Below are 25,529 nucleotides of genomic sequence, written 5' to 3'. Positions count from 1 at the left end.
ATGGGGGAACTTAATGAAATGTGGACCATTACTTCCTAACCAAAGAGGACTATTCTAAGTGGAAATTTGTGGCTATCCACCTTTTCCATCAAATCACCATGGTCAATAATTTTTTTCTACCATTGGTGGTTTCTAGGCCCATGGATTTGTTAAACCATGGTATCCACCCATGGTATTCAAGAGGTGGAAGAAAACAAAATAAAAATATAATCGTATAATTATATTTTACCATATACAACTACTTGTGAGTTTTTACCATGGTGATTTATGGTATTCACCAATGGTTTTTGTAATCCATGGTATTGGACATATGACAAAAGTGCATGACTTTAGGTGAAAAGGAACCATAAATATTATAAATATGAGACTTCACTCTTGTAAAATCATGAAAAATTTCTCATGTAATCCAATAATACTTTGACCATTTAAATTAAACTATTTTCATATGAATTTACTCTACCTTATTTCTTTTATGCACTTGTGACATTTTTTTATTGTTAATATTTTGTCTCATTCCTCAAACAGTTTGAATCAAGAGTTATGAGCATTTTGTCAATTTTCTTGACATATGGTTAGGTAACTCAACACATTTTTTTTACCTCTTAGCTAGGAAAGGTGTACAATGAACTTCAAAAGTTTTCTAAGGATTGGAATCTACATCAAAAAGACTGTGTGAGAAATTATTATGCCAGGTTTTTTTTCATCCATATGATCACTAGCCCTCCTTCCAACATCAAAATATTAGTCAAGATTCTACCCAATTAAATGTCCCAATTAGACCTTACACTATTTGGAGTAGGGAATCCATCTGGTTTGTGGCCTAACGACTATTAGATAGTTTTGTTTAAGGTTTTACTAGTTGTGGACCAATCTGCCATTTATGACATTTTGAATGTAATAAAATTAAATGTGCCTAATCTAATACGTGGAATGTAAGTTAATTTTCGGGAACCATTAAAACCAATGGGGTAAACATCACCAAATATATTACTATTTTCAAAACTTAGTAAAAAGTTACTTAAGCAAATAAAAGCAATAATCTAAATAGCTAGAAGTATTACAAAAACTTAAAATAATGACCATTTGACTATAGTACCATGCTTAACGGCTTTAGATAACCAATTTGTGAGATAAATTAAATAAAAATATTACTTGTAAATTAGAAAATTCAACACAATAAAAGTATATGCTCATTTCATTTGAAAATTAAGTAAATTAAATTATCGGTGAACTCCCTAAAGACCTCATGTTTGCAATCTCTGCTCCAAAAATTAAGTGCTAAACTTAGCAATTGGACCTTCAGATTTTTTAACTTGGCAGGTCGGACAGTCCTTCTCAAAGCAGTGCTTCAATCTATTCTAATATATCAACTCTTAGGGATGGCAGCACGCCAAAAACCTCTTGTTCAAAAATGGTGGACACCTTCAAGAAGTTTTTATGGGGAGGAGCTCAGCAAGTAAGGAAATGGGCTTTGGTGTCATGGCCTAATCTAACCAAACATAAGATGGAAGGTGGGTTGGGTCTTCGGGATCCATATACCCTGAACCAAGTAATGGGTGCTAAACTATGGTGGCGATGGATAGGAGGAGGGCCTGACCTCTGGAAACAAATATGGACTTGAAAATATAACATGCCAACTCAAACATAAGATATTCTCAGATATCGAGATCCTCCCAAAGGATCAGCTATTTGGAATATGGCAGCTCAAAATAGAGACCTTATACAACAACATGCCTTCTGGGAAATCTGAAATGGGAAAATGACCCTATTCTAGCAAGACTCCTGGCAGCAACGGGATAAACTTCTTGGCAGGAAAGACTTAAGCGACATCTTTTGTACACTAATGGCAGGAATTTTCATATAGTTGACCAATTTTGGAAAGAGGAACAGGCTAGTGAAGGATGGAGGAAATGGAAGGAGTGCGCAGATTGGCCACAGGAACCCAAGTCAGAACAATGGATTCAACTGGACAAAAATTTAAATTCCAAAAGTTTTCCATTCTAAATGGCTCAGATATACTTCGATGGGGATACACCACAAAAGGAACCTTTACTATCAAAGAGGCTTACGATCTAAGGATAGGACGTGATCTAGGCTGCCAGAACCTTATTTGGAAAAATATTTGGAAAGGAGGTTGGTGGCCAAAGGTGGCCCATTTCCTGTGGATGGTGTGTAGAGGCTGCATCTTAACCTAAGATCAGCTTCAACGAAGGGGTTTCTATGGTCCTTTGATGTGTACGTTGTGTAAATAGCACAGCGAAGATCTAGAACACATGCTCAACTCTTGCTTGTTTGCTGATCAAAAGTGGCACCAGATGCAGGATATATTTGGAAGAATGGATTGGGATAACCAAAGAATTAGAGAAACCATCCTCCTATAGCAGACAGGCATATTCTCTAGTCCTGTCCTCAATAGAGCCTGTGGGCTAGCGTTGGGTTTAACTCTGTGGGCCATTTGGAAAGAGCAGAATCGTCGAATCTTTAAGAACCAACTTCTTCCTCAAGAGGTTGTGTGGGAAGGGATCATCCAGAACATATGGGAAACAATCCTAGCAGAAAAATGGCATTGACAAGATTGGAAGATACCCCCTTACGAAGCTCGAATAATGAAGAGGTTGAACCTATCGCCGACGATGATTGCCCCATCATCGTGGAAGATAACTTTGCTAGGCGTAGACTCACTCAACTATTTCACTGCCCCTACGGATGTTATCAAGTTGAGTTTTGATGGAGCTTCAAAGGGAAATCCAGGCCCGACAGGCCTGGGAGGCCTCTTCCAAGATCCCAGAACCCAAACCAATCTAATTTATGCATATGGGTATGCTAGTAATAATGAAGTTGAATTTGCGGCTATCAGACAAGGCCTCCAAATAGCCATCAAGATGGGATATAGAAATATTGTAGTGGAAGGGGATTCTAGTCTCGTCATTAATACAATGAAAAAACTGAACCACGGAACCAAATGGGATAAGCTCAGCCACAGCTAGAGAACTACAAGACTAATCCAAGAAATAGGCGATCTGATCCACAACTTTGACTATATAATGACTAGTCATGTCAGGAGGGAGGGTAATCGAGCAGCAGACTTCCTAGCCAATTGGGGATGTAGTCATCAAAATGACCCCCTTGAGAAAATATGGTTGATTCAACCCAGGGATGAGCGATTTCGGCCCTTGGAAGAAATCCTGGAGCAAGATCGAAGACAAAGCTCCCAGTGTAGCCAAACATCAGGCCAAATCCATGATCGAGGTACGAGCCGGAGGATGACCCCATCAAGACAAATTTAATGGTGAGTATGCCAAGGTACAAGAACATCGCCCCCCACACGCTCGAGGTGATGGGTGTGGTGGCCTTATGCATGCATAAGATTACCGCCACATAGAAAGGTGGCAAAGTTATGAAGGGAAGTTTTTCGGGTAGTAGCGCTTGCAGTGGAAAAGAATTTGGTAGTTTCTGTGACTCGGTGAGTGTGTTCAGTCTGTGAGGGGACTCCGATATTGGGTCAGTGTAGCGTCTCCAAGAGCAACGAAGGTTCCATTAGCTCCAAATGAAGGAAATCAGGTACATAAATTATTTTCTCCTCCCCTCCATCATGCTCCCCTGTCTTTGGTTTGGTTTGTGGGTTCTGCATGGGGGCACCTAGCTGGCACGTGGGGGCAATTGGGGTTGGGGGAATGGTTTGGTTGTGGTAGCCTGTAAGAAGAACTCGAATCCCAAGGGAACCCCTCCAATTTCAATCTGCTACAAGATTTTCCTCTCTCACAGAGGGCTAATTTGGTTATGGGGCAAGGGTGACAACCCTGGGGAATGGCACTACATTTGGTTCAGAGGCCAGAGGGTTAGGTGTTGGGATAGTGTTGACATATGTCTTAATGTTGAAGTGTGCTACCTTATGGTTGGGTGGCTTCTGGTTGGGGATACCCAAGGCCTAGGCCGAAAGGTCTATGAGATTGTTGTTATAAGGAGGTGTTGTTGAGGGGTTGGGAATTGGCATGGAACTGGGGCTGGCTATGTGCGAATTGGAAAAAAGGGGGGAAGGTTGCTTGGTTAATGGGTCTCTGGCAATATGGCTTTTGGGTTTGGGCAACCACAACCTGCATCGGAATGGCCACAAGGTCAATATAGATGGGGCCACCGAAGGGTCTGTAAATGTGTCGAGAGGTTACTCCTTTACTTGAGCTTGGGGAATGGTCCCAAAAGGGATGGAATTGGGTGCGGGAGGCTTGGAATTTGTGAGTTGGGTCGCCATACTACAAGGCCTTTAGACAGATGGCTATTAGGGTGTTGCACCCATGTCTTGGGTTGCAGTATATGCAAAATAGCTATTGTGGGGGTGTGCCAGTTGGGGCACAGGAATTTTCACGCGATGTGGGAATGGGTCATACTAGGCTCGAGATTATCTACACTGCTTGTTATGCAAGAGGTCAAGGGGGGCACGAGACTGCATGCACAAAGGGGATGGTGGACTTCGGTGGGTGGCAGAGCCTGTGGGTGATGAAACAACACAGTATAATTGATTTCCAAATTTGGTTTCTTGACACCATGACACGTACGCAGAGTGGTAAACCTCCTCTAGGGGTTTTGAGGCATGCCCCGTCACTTGCTCAGGGATCGACCAGCTCACATCATATTATTAAGCATCGGGATAGTATGGTTATGGCTCGTACTATAAGAATAGGGGTCGAGGTAAGAGGTCATGTGGGACTGAGCAGGGAAATGAGCCCAGCTCCTCATGAGAAAAACACTGCAGAAAGCCTATTGCGAACCTCATCAATGAAGTGGTTACAACTTATCGAGAGGGGACCTACAAGGAGATCAGGAGATTGATAGAGGAATGGGAGGTTGACCTGAATCGCCAGGCGAGCGCTACTGAGATAAATATGGAAGATTGGAGAATCCCCGTGCCAGACCTTGGACATACCCGCGGGCGAGTGACTAAGTTTAAACAGACCCTTTATTTGTATTGGCTAATGAAAAGTCTCTTGGGCAAGGCCATGGAGCATATTTCAGCGAGCATGACAACAACGATTCAGGATTTTCCAAACTACAAACAATATTTTTAGAAGTTGCAATTTCAAATGCAAAAACAAGAAGGGCATCTTGACTGCATTGAGAAACACCTTCCATGTCTGCTCTCATAGACAAAGCTACCAAGCTCTAATGTCAAGGATCCAGCTCTGGTTGATTCTGCCTCTGTTGAGCAGGAAGATTAGAATGTTGGTTTCCTGTTAGTTTTGTTCAGTACTTATGCGGATAGCTTTTAATTTTCAATATGTAGTTATATATGAATATAGGAAACTAGAGTATGGGTGTGGACATGAGAATCAAACTTATATAGCTTGGGTAGAAAGACTCGGAATTTTTTGCTACTGGATGGCTTATCATGTGGTTAGGTGGCCAACAGACTTGGTTTCTGCTAGGCAAGTTGAGGCCACCTAACCTATTTTATGTGGTATCAATTTTCTTATTATTAATGAAAAAGAAGGATCTACCAAGCTTTCAAAAAAAAATGAAAAAAATCCACAAATTATAAATCTTAAAACTTAAAGTTGTCTCCACAAAGCTTGGCCAGCAATGGTTTCTTATTCATTAACATTTTTTAGGAAAGTCTACAAGATGCATAATCAAAAAGTCCCATACAATTTGAATTCTTCTTATTTATAGAAACTAATAAGAGGAGGAAAAATATGAACTTGAGACACTTCAGTGACTATTCATTTCCCGCCTGTGTCTATTGATTATCCCTAACACTTTGTTCTCCTTCCTTTTAGAGGATTTCACTTTCGTTGGCTAACTTTCAACCTCTACTTGGTTGTTAGTCGTTTTGTTTGCGTTGTTTGAAATTTTCCTTTATAATATGACCTCTCATCTAACTTGATGAAGCTTCTTATCTTTCCCTTGTCCAATTTCTCACAAATTTCACACATGCTTCAAAATATAAGTAGATTATATCATTGCAAGAAAAGGTATGCAATTGAAAAGCAACTTTGCATAATCTGATTCTTTTACTTATCATTTTCTCATGTTTCTCAGTTTTAGGGAATTGGACTTAATTGTCATTATGTTCGTAGTAGGAGGCTTAATGAATCTTTGGATAGTTAATTCTTTAATATTAGAGAAAGATCTTATACCTTTCTTGTTGGGGGCAATATTGTTCTCAAACTCTTTGAACACTTGTGCTTGAGGGAAAAAATTAAATGTGGGTCTAAAAGGAGGAAGGTGGTAGTCCTATATTATATTCTCTATGCAATGTCATATTTTGATATAACTCTTGACCTCCCAAGAAATTCCTTGAAGAGCTCCATGAGATTTATATTTCCATTGGTTGAGGTAAAACTCCATTTCCTTTAAAACACATGTCAGAACAATGGGAATTTCAAGGGAAATTTCATCAGGTGCAACCTATAACCAAGTTGAATTGCAAGCCAAATTGTTTATACTCTAGCTCCCATACTTCATATTTTTTTTACTCTTGCTATTTCCATTCCCAAGGTTTATAAATGTCATGATTTACTATATAATTTTTCGGTTGCACGATGTTGGCATCAATGTCGACCATAGCGATCAAGTGGAGTTTGGAACTGATATAAATAGGTGCATTGGGAGATTACATGATTAGTCGTTGATGACATAGGTTTAATGATGTGTGAACATGCTCTAGAGGTGCTTAGCAACATGATGTAGAAGTGTGGCAGAGTTTTGGGTAGTAGAGATTGAGTTTTTCCCTGTTTTAGAGTAGCTTCCCTGGGATAATAACTAGCATAGAGAAAGGATATCAACAACCTCCCAGGGTACCCACACTATCCCTATGATCCGTAAACTTCCATGGATATTCCACTCGACAAATCATCATAATAGATCTGATAAAGTATTCTATTAAAAAGTTTGAGATTCTACATTATTACAGTTTTATTAAACTTTAAGGTTTGTAGATTTAACTGTAATTAGTACATGCATGCGAATGGAAATCATGTAGAAAAAATATAGAATGATAAAATAAGATCTCACACACACATACGACACAAAATATGCTCTAGGAAACCCTTTCAAGAGAAAACCTAGTTGGAAGACAAGGTTGCTTCGCTCTCTTTCTCTATCTAGAAATATGGCTGCAAGTATAAAGAAGTAAGGCATGTGGCCCATGGGCTGCTACAGCGCACAAATCCTCCCTGTGTGCTCTACCTCCTATCCCTCTTGGCTATCTTTTCTTAGCTATGGAACAAAATTCTCTCAAAATAATGGAATGCCTCTTCCTCTTACTGGCCTAGTTATAACACAGCCTGATAATCGACTAATGGTTAATTCTGACTACATCAAATCTTAACTAGAGTTACAATATAGACTCTTTTAGGTTATTTTACATAATAAAAATGTGGCTATTTCCGTTTCCATGAATAATGGGGGTTGACGCACATCCTCCTTAATTATAGGTGTGAAAATAGGAAGGTCAACTTTTGAGTGGCATAAATTTTGTATACGGACTCAGATTGGTGCACTTCTTGCATCGTTGGAAATATCTCTGTGTGTAGAATAACACGAAATGGAACAACATTTGAGCAGCAAATTTTACCCCCAAAAAACGTCTTTTGATGCCCCAAAATGTTCCGAGAATTTTTCAAACCCCGTTTCTCCAAACTAGGTTCTGCCAGTAAAACCAGTCCCATGAGTTGATTCCTCCAATTTTTCCACTCTGAATGCATCGATATGGATGAAAAAAATTATAATTATCCAATTTGGATCACACCTCTCCTTTTTGGGAGGATTTTGGTCCCCAAAAGCTTTTACTGAATGAGGTGAGGGACTTTTCCTCCACCTTCTATCTGGTGTATCATTTAACTTTGCCTGGAAGTTGTCCCTTCAACCAAATCTTCCAAATGTCATACTACGACTACCTTCTAGTTCTGGACCTCTTCTGCAAAATTGTATCTTTTTTCAACTCTACTTGAGCATCTGGTGCAAATTCCTCCAAAGAATGTAGGACATGTTCCTCTTCCTGATCTAGCATGGAAGGCTCATAGAGTTTCAAATTCTCTACATTCACAACTGATTAAATGCACATATATGGTGGTAAACTGAGTTGATAGGCATTATTACCCACATTTTCCAGTATCTTGAAGGGACCATACCTCAGAGCCTTGATTTTATTCCCATGCCCCTGAAGCATCTCCTTGTACAATTGTAACAATGCTCTTTCTCACACCTTGAATGATTTCTTTGTTATATGTTGATCATGCCTAGTATTATACTTCTCCTACAACTTTTTCAGTATTTCTTGTACTTGTATATAGATCTTCTTAATATTTTCTATAAGTTTTTCAACCCTCAAAGCGTCTCCTGTAATATCTTCCCTTACTCCTCCTTGTTGCCCATGTGCAATGTCCAATGGTGAAGGCAGCAAATATTCAAAACAAGTTTCAAATGGGGACTTTCCTGTAGAAGTGTGGACTTATCTGTTGTAATAATGTTGTATATATACCATATTTTCATCCCAAGTCATCATATGCTTCTAGTTGTCCCCTTAGAAGTTGCACCAAAGTCCTGTTAACTACTTATGTCTTCCCATCTGTTTTTGGATGGAATGTTGTAGATATCTTCAACTTCGTGTCCATCTTCTCCCACAATGTAGTCCAAAATGCACTAAGAAATCTTGTATCTCGTTTTGAAATGATGCTCCTTGGTATCCCAAAGTGCACCTAGACATGTCCAAAGAATAATTTTCTGGATTCTTTCTCGTTGATGGTCCTTTTACAAGCCATCAGAACACAAATCTTGCTAAACATGTCAACTACCACGAACAGGTAGTCATGTCCCTTCCTGGTAATCAGCAAACCTCCCACAAATTCCATGGAAATGCTTTCCCAAGGATGAGTAGGTACAGGTAAGGGATGATATAGACCCTATTTCCTATTACTAGGCTTGTTGTTACAACAATGCAAGCATCCTTTTATGAACCTAGCTACCTGCTCTTGAATCTTTGTCCAATACACATACCTCTGTAAGTTAGCAACGATCTTCCATACACCAAAGTGCCCTGCAAGATTTTAGGTGTGATCCTCTCTAATCAATTGCAATTTCTCACCTTTATGAATGCACAACTAATCGAGCCTATAGAGTAACCCATCTTGGAGATGGTAGTCAACGGTGTTGTCGCCTTTGTGCACATGACTCTGACTCTGCAACTACTGATACACTTCCTTGAATTCCTCATCCTCTAAATATGCCTCTCTATATCCATCATGGGTGAATGTATCCATGTGCATAAGAGTCCCCAAAGCTATAATCTTCAATGCGGGTGGTCATGAAAGCTGTTAGCCAACTTGTTTTTGCTACCCTTCTTATATTTGATCACCAAATGAAACTATCGTAAAAACCCCATCCACTTGCAATGCCTGCTCTATTGTAGCTTACTTTGGGCCTGCAAGTATTGTAGTGGTTGGTGATCTATGTGGACTATTGTCTCATTTCCCATCAGATAATGCTTCCACTTCTTCATATATTGTACCATGGCATAGAGCTCCTTGACATAGGTAGGGTAGTTAAGAGCTGCCCCTTGAAAAACTTCATAATGGTAGCATACAAGCCTTCCTCCCTACATCAAGACAACTCCCATAGCATACCCACTCACATTCGTCTCCACTTCAAATGACCACTGCAAGTTTGATAATTCTAGAACTGGTTCTTGATTGATCTTCTTATTTATCTCTTCAAAAGCCCTTTTTTTACCTTTTCCCCATTAGAAACTCTTGCCACTTTTTGTTATGGCATGGAGCGATGTTGCTACCTATGAAAACAAGGCTATGAATTTCCTCAGGTATTGTGTTGCCCCAATGAAACTCCTGACCTCATAAACATTAGAAGGCACTGACCATTTCATGATGGTCTCCATCTTGGAAGGATCTATCTTCATCTCTTCTCCACCAATCACATACCCCAGATACAGCGAAGACTGCTTCTCATACTCGTACTTCTTGAAATTTTCTAGCAATTGGTGCTTCTTCAATGTTTCCATCACCTACGTCAAATGTGACATATGCTCCTCCCATGTAGCACTATATACCAGTACATCATCCAAATAGACAATAACAAATGAATCTATAAAAGGGCATATTACATCATTCATTAATCTCATAAATGTAGCAGTGCATTACACAAGCCAAATGACATGACTAACCACTCATAGAAACCTTGCCTAGTTTTGAAGGTGGTTTTCCAAGTATCTTCTTCTTTAACTCGAACCTGGTGATATCCAAACTTCAATTCCAACTTGGTGAAGTATTTTTCTTGCTGCAACTAATCCAACAAATCATTTATCCTGTTCTTATGCGTGATTTTGTCCAACACTCTGTAATTTATACATATATTCCAAGTCCCATCCTTCTTTAGCACAATGATGATGGGTGGCCCACATGGTGATGTGCTCAATCGAATGACACCCTTTTCCAGTAGTTGTTGCAATTGTTTCTTCACCTCACTTGCTTCTATAACAGACTACCTGTACAACCTAATATTTGGCAATGGGGAGTCTGGAAATAGCTAGATATCGTGCTCCACTTATCTCTTAAGTGGTAACCCTTTAGGCACTTGGAAAACATACCTATATGCATGTAACAACTCCTCCAATTTTTGTTTATGTTTCTTAGTACACCCCTCTGGTGATGCCTTGCCTCTTATTAACTCATTTTCAGGTTGACTTTCTCTTAAAAACAATAAAACATACTTCTTGTTGGAACTGATCAATTTCTTGGCTTGGTTGGAACTTACCAGTAAGATTTTCTACTTGTCTTTATGTGTGTTGATGATGAAAAATTTTGCATCCTTGATGAGTCGATACTGGTTGGCTCTCCTCATGAATATTGCATCACAAATGTATATGTATGGACTCCCAAACACAACTCCACATACATCAAGGGGAACCACATCTAGATCTACTTCATCAATCAAATCAACACTAATAGCATGTCTAATTTTACATTATTTTGTTACCTTCAGCTGTGCATCCTTATTTACCCATCCCAATGGATAGGGGTTTGGATGATCATGAAATTCCAACCCCAATTTCTTAATCAACTATGCTGCAATGAGATTCGCCTGTGATCCTGAGTCAAATAGAGCACAAATCTTTGTTTTCCTGATTTGTATCTTTATATGGAAGAGTTTGGTCATTTCTTTCTCTTCATCTTGTTGAATGCTACTTAGATTCACCTCCTTTTGCATTGACGTGTAGAAAATCTTCCCATCCACGTCTGCGCTGCTTTCAACTTGGTTGCTTGAATCCCTGGTCATGATATTCTTCTTCTTTTTATCTTTCTTCTTTTTCTTCGAGTTTAGCTCTGGATGAAACTTCCAACATTTCTCCTTTGTATGGCCATCAATGTTGCAGTGGTTGTTAGGATATTTACATTGGTGCATTGTAGCTATTGTATTTTTATCTTTTCCCCCCTTTTTCTTCTTCTTCCCCTCCTTAGAGGCATCTTGTTTCTCCTTCTACTTCGATCCACTTAATTGTGCTCTCTTTAGGCCTATGTTTTCTAGGTGTTGCACCTGTACACAAGCCTTGTCCACCAATTTGAGCTTGAACAACATCACTTTCTTGCACATATGGCGATGAAAACATCCCAAATACTTGAGGATTACATCTAGGTTCTTTGGAGAGATACCCAACATTATAGCCATCTTTCTAAATTTTGTGGTGTACTCTTGCACGCTTTGGCCCGACTTTTTCCGAAAGTAATGCCATTGGATCCATTGGTCCTCCATGTACCCAATGGGATAAAACTATGACTTAATGAAAGTTTTGAAATCCTCCCACTTAGTCACTGGAGGTTCGCTGTCCAAACTCAGGGTTTCTGTGTAGCTCTCCCACCAAGTCAATGCATGGCCCTCTAATTTTAGTCGCGTGAATGAAATCTTTTGCCCTTCCTCGATTTGATGGACACTGAAATAAACTTCCATTTGTTGCAACCATTGGTTCAACTTCAGAGCGTTGATCTTGTCGTGTTACGACTTGATATCGACTTTTGCTTCCATTTTAAACAGGGATTTTTATTGATTCACTGCACTCAAACTGGGTTGATCTTTTTTGGGTCCTTTTTTCGACTGGTTCTCCATTTCTCCCCAATCTTCTAATCCTCGTTTTGATTTTTCCTCTACATTCAAACCCCCATCTTCTTCAAATATCCCTATCTTGCTACTCAAGGTCACCATGAGGAGGCTTACATTACGGTTGATATCTGCAACTTGTTGTTCCAATCGTGTAAACCTCACCCTTGCAAGATCACGAGGTTTGTTTGCATATTCATCAAACATGATTAGGGTTTTACGATTTTTGACATCATCGATCTAGATCCCTACAATCTCCACCAAATACCCAAAGAAGTCTACTCTTATACCAAATGACCTGTAAATTGTCATGGATGTTCCACTCGACAGTTTGTCACAACAAATTTGATAATATTATATTAAAAAATCTCAGATTCTACATTGTTACAATTTTATTAAACTTCAAGATTTGTAGATTTAACTGTAATTAGTGCATGCATGTGAATGGAAATCATGCAAAAAAATAGAGAATGAAAAAATAAGCTCACACACACACACATAAAACATAAAATATGCTTTGGGAAACTCTTTCGGGAGAAAACCCAGCTGGAAGGTGAGGTCGCTTTGCTCTCTTTCTCTATCTGGAAATATGGATGCAAGTACAAATAAGTAAGGCTTGTGGCCCATCAGCTGCTACAATGCACAAATCCTCCTTTATGCTCTACCTCCTATCCCTCTTGGCTATATTTGCTCAATTATGGAACAAAATACTCTCGAAAGAATGGAATAGCATCCTCCTAGTGGGTCGGTTATAACACAACCCGATAGCCTACTAGTGGTTTATTTTGAATGCATAAACTCTTAACTAGCATTACAATATAGACTCTTCTAGAGTATTTTATATCATAAACATGTTGCTAGCCCCTTTTCCATGAATAATGGGGGCTGACATGACATCCTCCTGAATTATAGGTGTAAAAATAGGAAGGTCAACTTCTGAGTGGCATAACTTTTGCATACAGACTCTGATTAACGCACTTCTTGTGCTATTGGAAATACCTTTGTACGTAGAACAACATGAAATGGTGTTGCAATAGAGAAACAAATTTTTACTCCCAAAAAATGTCAGTTAATGCCTCAACACGCTCCCAGAATGTTTTGGACCCCATTTTTCCAAACTAGGTTTTGCCGACAAAAACAATCCCATGAGTTGATTCCTCCAATTTTTCCACTTTGAATGCATCGAGATGGATGAAAAACAATACAATTATCCAATATGGATCACCTTGAAATGATCATCCCCTGGGAGCTAGTTCTATCCCACCGACGATGTCTTGTAGATGAATTTTTTAGTTCTTGTGCACATATATAAAATACCATGAGCATTTACTAGAGTATTTTTCCAAGGTTTTTCATGGTATAGAATCGAATTGAGTTAGTATTCATTAGAAGGTGATCAAGTTAGAGATACGTCTCATTGAATGAAGTTAAAGTTGGATCAAGTAAAGGAGCAAAATACTGGAGTATGAACAAGAGCATTTATCTCTCCATATCTCAAAGCTATTATTGTTTAATCACTTCAGATCATATATTTAAATGAGAAATATTTGTGAAATATGGATTGGTTCCTTTGTGAGAGTAAGTCATTGTAGAGAATCGATAACATTGATATCCATGTGAGAGGAGAGACATAGTTGTAGCAGATCGTTGAAGGAAATCATTTTCATTGCAAAATTCTACGCGAGCACTTCAACAAATGTTTTATGCAAGTCTATGAAGGCTTTTGATTGAGAAGATTGTTGCTACAATGGAGAATTGGATGTTAGCATGTTTTTTACAGAACTTTGCTTTGCTAACATTATATATGTAGGGGATCATAGTTGAGAAAATCATGCTTTATACTTGGAGAGATTTTATACACCTGTAGTTCTATTGTTTTTATTGTGTGTGGTTGCTATTGTTGAGACATGGATGAATTTTGATGATCAAAATATTTATATTGCTAATGGAGTTGTGTTTAGTGTTATCACCCCAAGAAACTCACCTAGGTTGCATATCGGTGATGCTCGGGAACATTACAAATTCAACAAAATAGTTGGATAAATGGTGGATGAATGAAACAAATGCTGCATATTCAAGCCAGATAACCACTTCTACTATGATTGACCCCAGACATGGGTGACTACCACCAGACTACAAGGCTTTTAACCACCAATTACTCACAGTTTGAGGCTAAGGTGATAATGGAGAAGACTGACCACACCAGCAGATGCACAGGACTCTGTGATGGCCGGCTACAACCAGTTAAAAGGTCTGTAAATCTAGTTTCTAATACACAGATAGGATGACAACTCTCTATGCATTAAACAACGGAAACCTGCATACACGTTCAATGATACATGCTAAATCCTAACATAGAGGTGGGATGACAGCCCCTCTAATGCTAAACATTAACAGAACATGAATCAATGCAAACAGGCACAGCCTGGAACAAGAAAGAGAAGTGGAAAGTGAGCAATTAATAGCAAAAGAAGCTTGTATTAGCTGGAAATGAAGACCAGACGCTGCAGGTTACAAAGTAGTTACAGTCTCCAGAAGTTGAACCTTACAACAGAGTCACCTTCATCTAACACTCATCACTCACTACATCGGTTTTTTCAGTATATATGGTGTCTCATTACACAATCTCTCTATTAGCTATGCGTGGAGGAGCCCATAAATGGTCACCAACCACATTTACATTCAGGAGTGGGCCTCTGGTACAAATCTGGCTGTGTTGTAAATGGATTTGACCCCTCTGTTGCTCTGCAGTCCTCCTTTGAGCAGGTGGCGTGAAATACCCAAGGAGCCATAACCATTGAATGCAGTGATCTGATAAACGATGTCTTGCTTCCTCCTCGGCCATACTTTTGATTAATGGCAGCTGTTGAATCATTAAAACGGCTCAATCATGATTGTTTGGCTTTAAAAGGTGTCCGTCAACCATTGATTTGCCCTCAAGAAATCGAATGGTTGAGGTGAATATCGGAAGCCCTTTACTGACTATCCTTTACGTCCCGATAGAACGGCTGTTTTGGAAATGTACAAAGGACGCGCAACATAGTTCTATTGCTTGTACGAAAACCACTTGCTGGGCAAAAGTGGTCTGATAAGGTTGGCGGTTTTCTTTATATTTGAAAACACATAAAACTGCTGCAAAACACAGGAAATTTGCTTTTGGTGGACCTGAATCATATATATATTATGTTTTAGAACCCTTTCGGATCCAAAAACCCATCGCAATCGCACCCGCCAGGCATCCTTTGCATTTCTTTATATTTCATAATACATAGAAAATGCGCCCAAAACCAATGACAATGGCTTAGCGCGGACTTGAAATTTTAATAAAAACCATTTATAGTCCCATCGGGTCCAGCCCATCGGGTCGCAACATAACTCTTGTTAAAGCCCGCCCCTTTGTTATTGCCGATAGCGATATCGGCGATCGCTCATCGCAAACATAAAAGCCCCGATTTCTTTGATAATGCCGATGCGATATTGCTGCGGACCCGAAAATCTATCAAAAAGGATTAATACCGCCGTCGGGTCCGGCCCATCGGGTCGCAAACATAAAAGGCCCATGCTCCATTGTAAATGCCGATAGCGATACGCCGATGCGATATCGGCGATCGCTCATCGGCGATGTATCATGTCGCTGCCGCTGCCTCCCTCGACTTGTGATATGCCGACGCGATCTAGACCGTTGATCAGCCAGATCCAACGGCTGATATGAATTCGGACCTTTAAGCCTGCGATTTTGATTTTTGCATGGTTTTGGAGTGTTTTTGCCTTCCCATAATGTATTTCCGCCCTCCCAAGGGCTTTTCCTTTGCAACCATTTCGATCGATGGAGGCCTTAAGAGCATTTTGAAGGCTTTTGGGGCACTTTGTATCCGTTTTTGGAAATCCTTCTGTGCGCAAACAACCCAATCAGGACTACATTTGATCCTCAAATGTTGGATTATGTAGCAGAGCTAACATTTAGTATGTTAGATGTTTGATGTTTGGTATATTGTATATCATATTTTTCGTCGTATTTCAGATTTATGTGTATGCTGCTAATTGTGTCGAGATTATGTGTTGATTGTGGCTGAGATTGTGTGGTAAGGCATGTATTTAGTTGATAAGTGATAAAGGTTATTGTGTGTATAGTATGAAAATGATGAAACGAGACTCACAAGTTCTTGTTTTGAGTTGCAGCGGGTCATAGTTTGAAAATGGATGAAATTAGGTCCATGAGGGTTTGAAGGTTGGGACCTTCAGTGTTGCGAGTAGAGGCTTGCAGGTAAGTGGTGTCTTTCCAAGGGAGTTGTGGGTTCCTTCTAGAGGTGGTCAGAGAACTTGCTCAAGGAGTAGAGGCTTCCTTCTAGTTGTGGCTCGAAAACTAGTGAATTTGGTGGCCTTCAAGAGGTGGTGGCATGCATAGTTTATGGGAGTGGTGGCTTTTGAGTGAGTGGCGGCTCATTGCTTTGCAAGTAGAGCCTTACACACTGGTGGTGGTAAGTGACTATGCAAAGAAGAATATTTTGAATAATAATAAGAAGTAGACAAAGAAAACAATAGTGGTGGTTTTTTACAATTGGGTTTTCCACCTAGCATCTGGTGTCCCATTGTGTGACGATTTTATGTGTTGATCATTGATGCTCTCTTGGTTTACATGTTTATGTGCTAATGATGGTTACATGTTCATTTGTATTGTTTCACACATGTTTTACATGCTTATGGTGTTTGTTGGCATAATGTTCTGCTAATGAATGAATGATCTATTAACTTGAAAGAAAAGTAAAAAAGAGGTTAAAAGTAATCTATTCCTACACTACTGATTCCCCACCGCCCCCCACTCCCTCTTAGTAGTGTTAATTATCCAACATAATTCCCTCTGCACTAGGTTCAATTCACTTTATGCATTGAAAGCATATTCAATGAATTGAGGAATTTGATAACTAGCTTTGTAATTTTCCATTGGTTTGTCTTCTCCTCTAGATGTCTATTATAATTTGAATTATGCATTCTTCTCTATAGCTCCACCATCTTCCACATTGACTAGTATTATGCCCTTATGGTCTTTTGCTATGACAATCATCTATGATTGATCCACACTTGGTCTTTCTTGATGGATTGTCTTTCTTTTCAATCAAAAGAGTATAGAAGATTAATTTAACGGGCTATATTGAACCAAAAAAATACTAGAAAAGTACCCTTAAATAGTTTGAGTTATATAATTTTGTGGATTTTATGGAATATCTACAATGACTTGTTGCAGGTTGAATTAGGTCAAATACATTCTTTAGTCTTGGTTGCAAACTCCTAACATAGGTTTGAACATGGGGAAAGAAACTTGCATCAAATGTCGTATTCATTCCCTTGAACTTTTTATCTAAAATGCTTTAAAATATGGCAAAGAGGAAGTTATTATGAAATACTTGAAAAGGAGATACAAGGGTTATAAGTTTATCCACTTATAGTCAAAGGGATTATTTTGGGGGTGCTATTGCAAGTTGGAAGTCTAGTTTAAACCTTATAAACTCCTTTCTTGTTATTTCAAGTCTATGTGTGGCTTTATATAGTAAAACCTTGGGACTATATTTTATTGTATTAATTTTGTGTGGTCCCTCTAATGATACAGCGACATTCTAGGAGAACTTTTAATCTCACCAAAGATTATTAGTGGTATACTAATAATATGGGGTGATTTAAACTTCTCTTTAAACCATGTAGAAGTGTGGGATGAGTTTGCCAGAGAAAATAGATTAGCAAACTTCTTTTTTCATCATATTAAGGAAGCCTAGTGGATATCAGTTCCACCTTACTTAATATTATTTTGTGGAATTAGAGGTAATGTAGGGAGGTTGCATATAAAAGACTAAACAAATTGCTAGTCTCATCACTTCTATTAAATCAGGTAGATTCTCCAATCACTGTCCAATTTTCCTACAATTTGATACCACTTATCAAAATCTAGGGAACCTTTTTAAATTCAACCCTTCCCATCTTCAAAAGTAGAATTATAGGAACCTGTGAAGAATTCTTGGAGGGGGTTCAACTTAGATGTAAAGAATATAGTCATTGAATAATTCTCTTTCTCCTTAAATATTGTTAGAGTGAAAGTGGTTGCTTGGGAAAGAGAGAGGCACAATAATAGAGAGATATTTCTCAAGGAGACTAAAGAGGTTTCAAAAGAGTTCTAGTTGGATCTTAAGAAAGAAGAATTGTGTAGACTCAAACAATTAGAAACTAAGAAAATGAAGATGTTAGGTGATAGAGAGGATGAAAAGTAGGGATATTTGGTTGGAATTAGGTTGGCTGAAACACTTTGAGAGAAACTACAAACAACATGCAAGTTTCAATATATTTGAGATCATTAATATTACTTCTTACTTTCACAGGTTTGTGATAAAATAGATTCATAATTATTTTTATGAAGAAGTCGCCTTGGATGAAATTTTGATTGTTTAATCTTCCATCAAGTAGAACAAGACCCTAGGTCTCAATAGCTAGACAATGGAGATTTTCTAGGGTTCTTTGATCTATCTGGTGGGGATCTTCTAAGTGTGGAAAAGGAGTTAAGGATCAAAGGCAAAGTATTAGGCTACTTTAATTCCACTTTCATTGAGTTAATTCCTGAGGTGGATAAGCCTAGTACTTTGATTCCAATTTCTCTTTGTAATTGTATCTACAATATAAATTTCAAAAGTCCTAACCAATAGATTAATTTTTTGGAGGGAATATAGACTCATGAAGCTACTCAGTCTACACAAGAAGGACTCCATACAATAAAACTGAAGAAGTTACAAGCAATGATGTTGAATTTGGAATGCTAAAAGGATTTTGATAGGACAAATTGGTTGTACTTTAAACTCTTTTTGATTGAAATAAGTTTCAACCTATTAGTGGTAAACTAGCTCATGTGGTGCTTTTCTATTGTTTCCTTTACAATTGTTGTCATTATGCTTGCCTCCCCTTTTTCAAGTTTTCCTAAGTGCTTAGACAAAGTTGTCCCATATCTCCTTATTTATTCATATTATTGGTAGAGGGTCTTATCTAGGCAATCTATAAGGCCAAAATAAATAGACATATCAAAGATATTAAATTGATAAGGGAGGACTACCTTACTCATTTGTTATTTGTAGACCATGTCTTACTTTTCACCAATGGATCCTAGGTTTAAGGTCACTATTTGAAGGACATTCTGCAATTATACTAAAAAGAAACAGGCATGAAAATTAACTTCCACAAGTAATCCATCAGTTTAAAGAAAATTAAGGTAGAGTATACTCATGCTTTGATTTCATTTCCTTTCACACATTCGGACCTAAACATTAAACAAAAATATTTGGGTTTCAAATTGAAACCAAATGGATATGTCAATCAAGATTAACAATCTATAATAGGAATAATTGGTAGAAAGTCTCTTCTCAATTGTAACAAGTGGATATCACAAGGTGGGAGATCAATATTTGTAAATTATATGTTGGAGGCCTTACTAGTATATTTGCATTCATTGGCCCATATTCCAAAGGGGATTTTGGAGAAGATTATAAAATTTTGTTATAATCTTCTTTAGGGAGCAAAAGATGTGTAGGGGGTTATCATCTGGTAAAATGGAAAACACATGCTCAACCAAAAAGTGAAGGTGGTTGGGATCTCAAACGTATACCCCTTTTTAGCAATGCTTTAGCTAGTAAATGTCTCTTTAAGAAACTCATCACTAGGGAAAGTCTATAAAAGAGAATTATTGAACAAAAGTAAATTTCTCCTACATCCTTATTAGATTGGATAAGGGATAATAGGAAGAGAATTAAAAAATTGGAAACCTCTGGAACTTTCCTTTCCCAGTATTGGAAAATATGTAGCCTAGAGGATAGGCAATGGTAAATTATTTCATACTGGAGTTAAAGCCATTTTAAACTGTGGAAATAAAATTTTCCTTCTTGACAATTTGTAAACACTTTTACATGTACAAGGTTATTTCACTTTAAATTAAATAGAGAATAATAATACTATGTATTTATGGAACCAAGGATGGAGATATGTATAAGTTCTAGGGTTAGAATGTGATCGTATTCCCGTGTTAGCCTCCTTTCTTTACGAGTTAAGAAAAGGGTCATATTTGGATAATGGATGAGGTTGAAAATTTATGATGGTATTTGAAAAAGGATAGAGGCTCAAAATATATAGCATTTAAATATATTTCTTTAATGACATATCAAAGACAAAACCCAAAATGGTGATGTCCTAAAGTTTGGAATAGAAAAGATACAAATAAACCCATCATCCACATGTGGTTTGCTCTAAATAATAAGTGTTGACTTGGGATTTATTGCAAAGAAGAAAACTTCAATGTGTCAACTTCTATGTCTTGAGTCAAGAGTGAAGAAACCATAATGCACATATCAATATTCTATCATTTCCCTCTTCATGTATGGAGAGACGTTGGCTTGTCTCTTAATCTTAGAGATGTTTGGTTTGGGAACAACATTGAATCTTTTTTAGGACACTAGTTTCAAAGATAAGACCTTAAGAAAAAGAGAGTCATTTCAATCCTTCTTTGTGGGACATATGGCTAGATTATCTCTTGTTTTATCATAAATACACACCCTATTTATGTCTCTACTCAAAATTATGATTTGTTCCAAATTTTAAAGAAAGAGGTTATTCACAAGATCCCTCTCTGGGTGGGTACTTTACAAATTGATATGATTGTCCTAGGGTTTTTTTTTATGGAGCATATGAAGGGGAATATGATAAGTGTGGTTTGGGAAGATAACTAGGATAGATGAAGGTCATTACTACATTTCTAAATCTTGTCTTAAATAAGGTATTGTTGTAGCCGCTACAACACCACCCAAATTTTTGGGCATTTTCAAAACTTTGGGTACCCCACCTCTCACCTCAAGCTACTAGGGTTCGATAAGGCCCCAACCAGTTGCTCTCCCCACGAAATTTCCTATCCCCCCCTTGTCATTGCGCCCACTCATGTTTCATGTGTTGCATTCACACATCATGTTTGTCTCAGATATAGGCCTTAGGATCACATGTGATTGGCTTCATTAATGCGTTAAGAGTTTCTCAAGATTTCAAAGCTCATCTTCGCATGATACACGTCGCAATCAGTGGATGTTCCATATTTGAAAAAACATGCATTCAAGGTGGCTTCCCGTGAGAACGACAAAATTATGGTTTGGGAGAAACCCTAGATTGTCATAAGAATGATTCCCCTCCTTGTTGTTACCTAATTCACATGCCTCTAGGGGCGCATACCCATCAACATCACGTGACTTCAGGGTAAGGGTAATTTCAGAGCTTTTCCAAGGTTCTAGGTGGATCCTTCACCCCAGCATGTACTTTAGGGTTTATGAGAATTATGTATTTCCCTTGCATCTTGGTAATCCTAAAGGCATGTGATTGCGGGGCCAACCCTGTTCACCCGTGTCATCTCACCTTGAAGCGCAATCACATGATTAAGCATTTGGGTTTATAAGATTTCTCCATCAATGACTTTGCACCACTATCACCCTAATCCATTCCAATCTCATCAGGGTTGGTGTATCGTTGTCCTCATCCTACACCTCTTTGAAACCCTAAATAGTCTGGATGAGAGTTACCTTCACATTTAACCTCGTATTTATGGCCCCAAGTATGCCCTTTCCTTAGCATTGCATCCCACAGGATTTGCATCGTTATAGGAGCCTCCTTTGACATGCTAACACCTTAGACGATAGGCTAATGCTTGTGCTCACTTGTCTAAAAAGGACCAAAATCCAGAGCGTGACATTTTTGAAGGGGTATCGGGCATGCATTGACGAACCCTAAGCTTTAGTTTCTGGTGAGTGGTCAAGCATTATTATTATATATATGTCATATGGTTAACATGTGTATCATGGTGCTATGTAGGGCAAGTGAGACAACACCTTCTATTTTGTATCAAGGCATGGTTGAAAGGTCATAATTCCTATATGCACGAGGACTACATTCTAACACCAGATGTGTAAATCAATATTGGGGATGTGTTAGTGATATTACGAGCATAAATCAAAGTCATTTAAAAATACCTCCGAACAAATGCAAAGGAGTGCTACCCTGCGGTTGCGCTATGGAGATATGCCCTTGTATTCTTTAGGGTAGCCTCACGCTGGAAACATCACTCTCGTTCAAAGCCCGCTTAAAGCACATTTGGTGCCATCATAAAAACTGGTCCAAGCTCAAACTATGTGCAAGACACAAATTGCACCATCGAAGGTTTAATGTCAGAACAATGTGGGGTTTTCGACCTACCATAGCACTGCAATCTCGGTTGGAGTACACGCTCATGAGACAAACATATCTAATTTTGTGTGTTGAGAGGACAGTTTAAAATCACGAAGGAGCACCTAGTTTTATCTTTCGAATCATCCAAGATCACTTATAGCATCAGTAGCTGGTTATAATGGAAGGTGTTAAAGGGACATGAAGCACTGCATTAAAATTAGTTGCAGGTGATGCCACAATTCCATATTACAACCCGTCAAAAGGAAAGAGCCTTGTAAACAGTCATTCGAAGAGGATGACAGCAAACAAGGCATCAACCTTAGTTGTCATATGATGTAATTAAATTTGAGAACCAAAATACACGCGGAGGAAGACCAGCACACATTTTCACATCGTGTAATGAGTCAGTGTGTAAATTGAGTGAGCAAGCCATCGCTAGCATGATATTTTGCATTGCAGGGTGAGTCGACTATAACCAACATTACAACGCAACGCAAAGCTATAGGGAAGTGTTCCCATCAGCTATAAAGGCCACGACGGTGCCATCATCACGAAACGGGTTGTTGTTCATGGTACAAGCAAGCAGAAAACGGACATCACGCCTTCTGCCATCCCAAGCATAGTGACTAATAGAACATGACCCCCAGAGTGCAGCGACTATGCAACTCACCAAAAGTCGCATCATTTGATTGCAACCCTTCCCAGGTGACGGAAGTCGCACTATACAATCTTAGGACAGGTAGAAGATGAAGTGTTATTGCAGTCAAGTGCGACCAGTCGCATCAGGGAGTTGGGACAACCACCAAAAGAAAATTGTGACCTGCTAACTGGCGACCTCCAGAGGGTTGCACTTCTGACCAAGTCATTGGGTCATGTTACAACTCCTCAGATGAGATACCCTGAACTATGACCAGCCATCAATTGCGACCATGCGACCTCCACTTTAATGCAATTACGTGGCCTCACAAGTCGCAGTCCTGGAAAACGACTAGTCGTTGGATCGCAGTTAAGGAATCAATAGCTCCATGCGACCCACACTGCTATGCGATCATGCGACCTGCCCAAAAGTGCGACCTCCATGAAAAGGGAAACTATGATCTGCGTATGCAAAATGTGGTTTGGTTGAGGTCAAGCTTCCCAAATGGGACTTAAACGATAACTGTTGGAATATTCGACCACGCGTTGAGAAGCTAATAAAGCAAGAAATGCCCTTGATGAAAGGAGGGAGTCAAATGATGATGAACAACCCATCACCAACACTCATGAAAACAAACTACAAACTATTTTTTGTTGTAATTGTTTCTTGTCTTATTGCCATATGTTCATCTTGAGTTTTAATTGATAAATTATGTTCTTGTAGGATGATGGGGCATGAATGTCTGACACAAAATGATTTACTACCAATTCAAAGACGATTCAAGCTTATGAGGATTATGGAGCATGTGTCAAAAGGAAGAATGCAAAAGCTTGAACATACGGAGGGAGATAGGGTTTCTAAAATAAGTTGCGGATTGGAAAGATAGTTCCATACAAGCTCTAGGAACCAGTCAATCACACCAAAGGAACAACATCAAAAGTGGACATATGTATGTGAGGTGAAATAACAGACAAATAGGCTTGTCTCGTGATCATGCAACATATTGATATTGAACATCCTAGGGTTTTCCAATAACCCTCGCTCTCCTCGTGTCTTCTTTCTGGGACCGTGTGAATGTTTCTCATCATATTTCCAAAAATCATGCTGAGATGAGTTAGAAATGTAATAGTCATTGAGTGAGCTCAAGATTCATGAAGAGAAGTTTAAGATTCCCAAGGGAAGGCCAAGGGTCACGGTAGGTGAACAGTCACCTCATCTTTATAAATGTTTCCCTATGCCTCATTACAAGGGACTTTAGCACTTGAGTTGAGGCCAATATAGATAATGGATTTATGCTTGAGAGCTAGGGCCACTCAGCTCTTGGTGGCTAGGAGAGTGGGTTTGCAGTATGGCTAGGGTTTTGACATCGGGCAATGGTATAACAGCTCATGTTTCACTATTGGGTATTGATCAATTGCATTATATGTATTTGAAGTTGCAGAAGATGTTTTCTTTTATCTTTGGCACTGATTCCCATGCTCACTCATGGTGGTTTTATTAGTTGTCTGGTGCCTCACCATATTTGTATGTGTGCTTTCATATACGCAAGATGTTATGTTCTTATACATAGTGGTTGCATGCATGTTTCTCTTTCGAATCTGTGTCTACTTGTTCCTTGCCATGTCGATGACCTATTGTGAACTACTTCGCAATTGACCTCCGGCATGTTCCTTTTTATTATGTCCGATGGGGTTTTAGCTCACTAATCGCCCTCATCGTTTATCTCTTCTTATTGTTGTTGTGACTTGTTCGAACCTCTTTCTGCAATTTTTCAATCTTGGGCTAATTTTGTTTCGCTTCCCGAGCAATTCATTCTTGCCCCACTCTGGCATATTCTCATTTAATAACCAACAGCTGAAAACATTCATGGTGGTAGCCGGGCCCACATACCGGATGGGGCTCCTATCCCAAATGGTGTGAGGTCTAATTGGGACTTCACACCGAGGAGACCCCTTAGTCGTTGGTGGTACATTTTGGCCCATCAACAAATTGGCACTAGAAGGAGGGCCAAATGACAAGCTGAGCCCTTGGAGCCTGCAGTTTAGTCTCATATCTATTAATGGATCCACCCAGAATCTTGCTCTCATGGTGTTTATCTGGTTTGTCTATTTTCCGATTTTCCATTCCCCAGGAGCAACTCCATCACTTGTCTTGGTTAAAGTTTGATGGTGAGGGTGGAACACCCATAACCAAGCACATTTCTGATTTCCTCGAGTTTTGTGAATCTTTTTAGATCGAAGATGAAGAGTTTGCTTGTGTGGTTTTCTCCCTCACTCTTGATGGTTGCGCCAAGCAATGGTGCCACCCGTTGCCAGTGGCATCCATTCATTTGTTCGAGTAATTCGTCGGTAAGCTCCAACAAGCATTTGACACGTACAACTTTCAAGATGTGTTAAAAAGGATAAATGAGCTTAGCATGAAACCTGATGAATCTCTAGAGGGTTTTTCTTTTAGATTTGTGCATCTTTGTTTTGAATTTCCTAAAAGTGATGTCAAATGGATGTATTTGAATATAAAGTTTCAATGATTGGGTCTCGTTTCTTTACAACATTTTCAATTAGAAGCA

The sequence above is a fragment of the Pinus tabuliformis genome, chromosome 6 (assembly GCF_031772625.1).
Source record: "Pinus tabuliformis cultivar Carrire ecotype Pingquan chromosome 6, CPIR1, whole genome shotgun sequence".
Taxonomy (NCBI): domain Eukaryota; kingdom Viridiplantae; phylum Streptophyta; class Pinopsida; order Pinales; family Pinaceae; genus Pinus; species Pinus tabuliformis.
The sequence above is the reverse complement of the archived record's forward strand: the minus strand, read 5'-3'. Positions refer to the sequence as shown.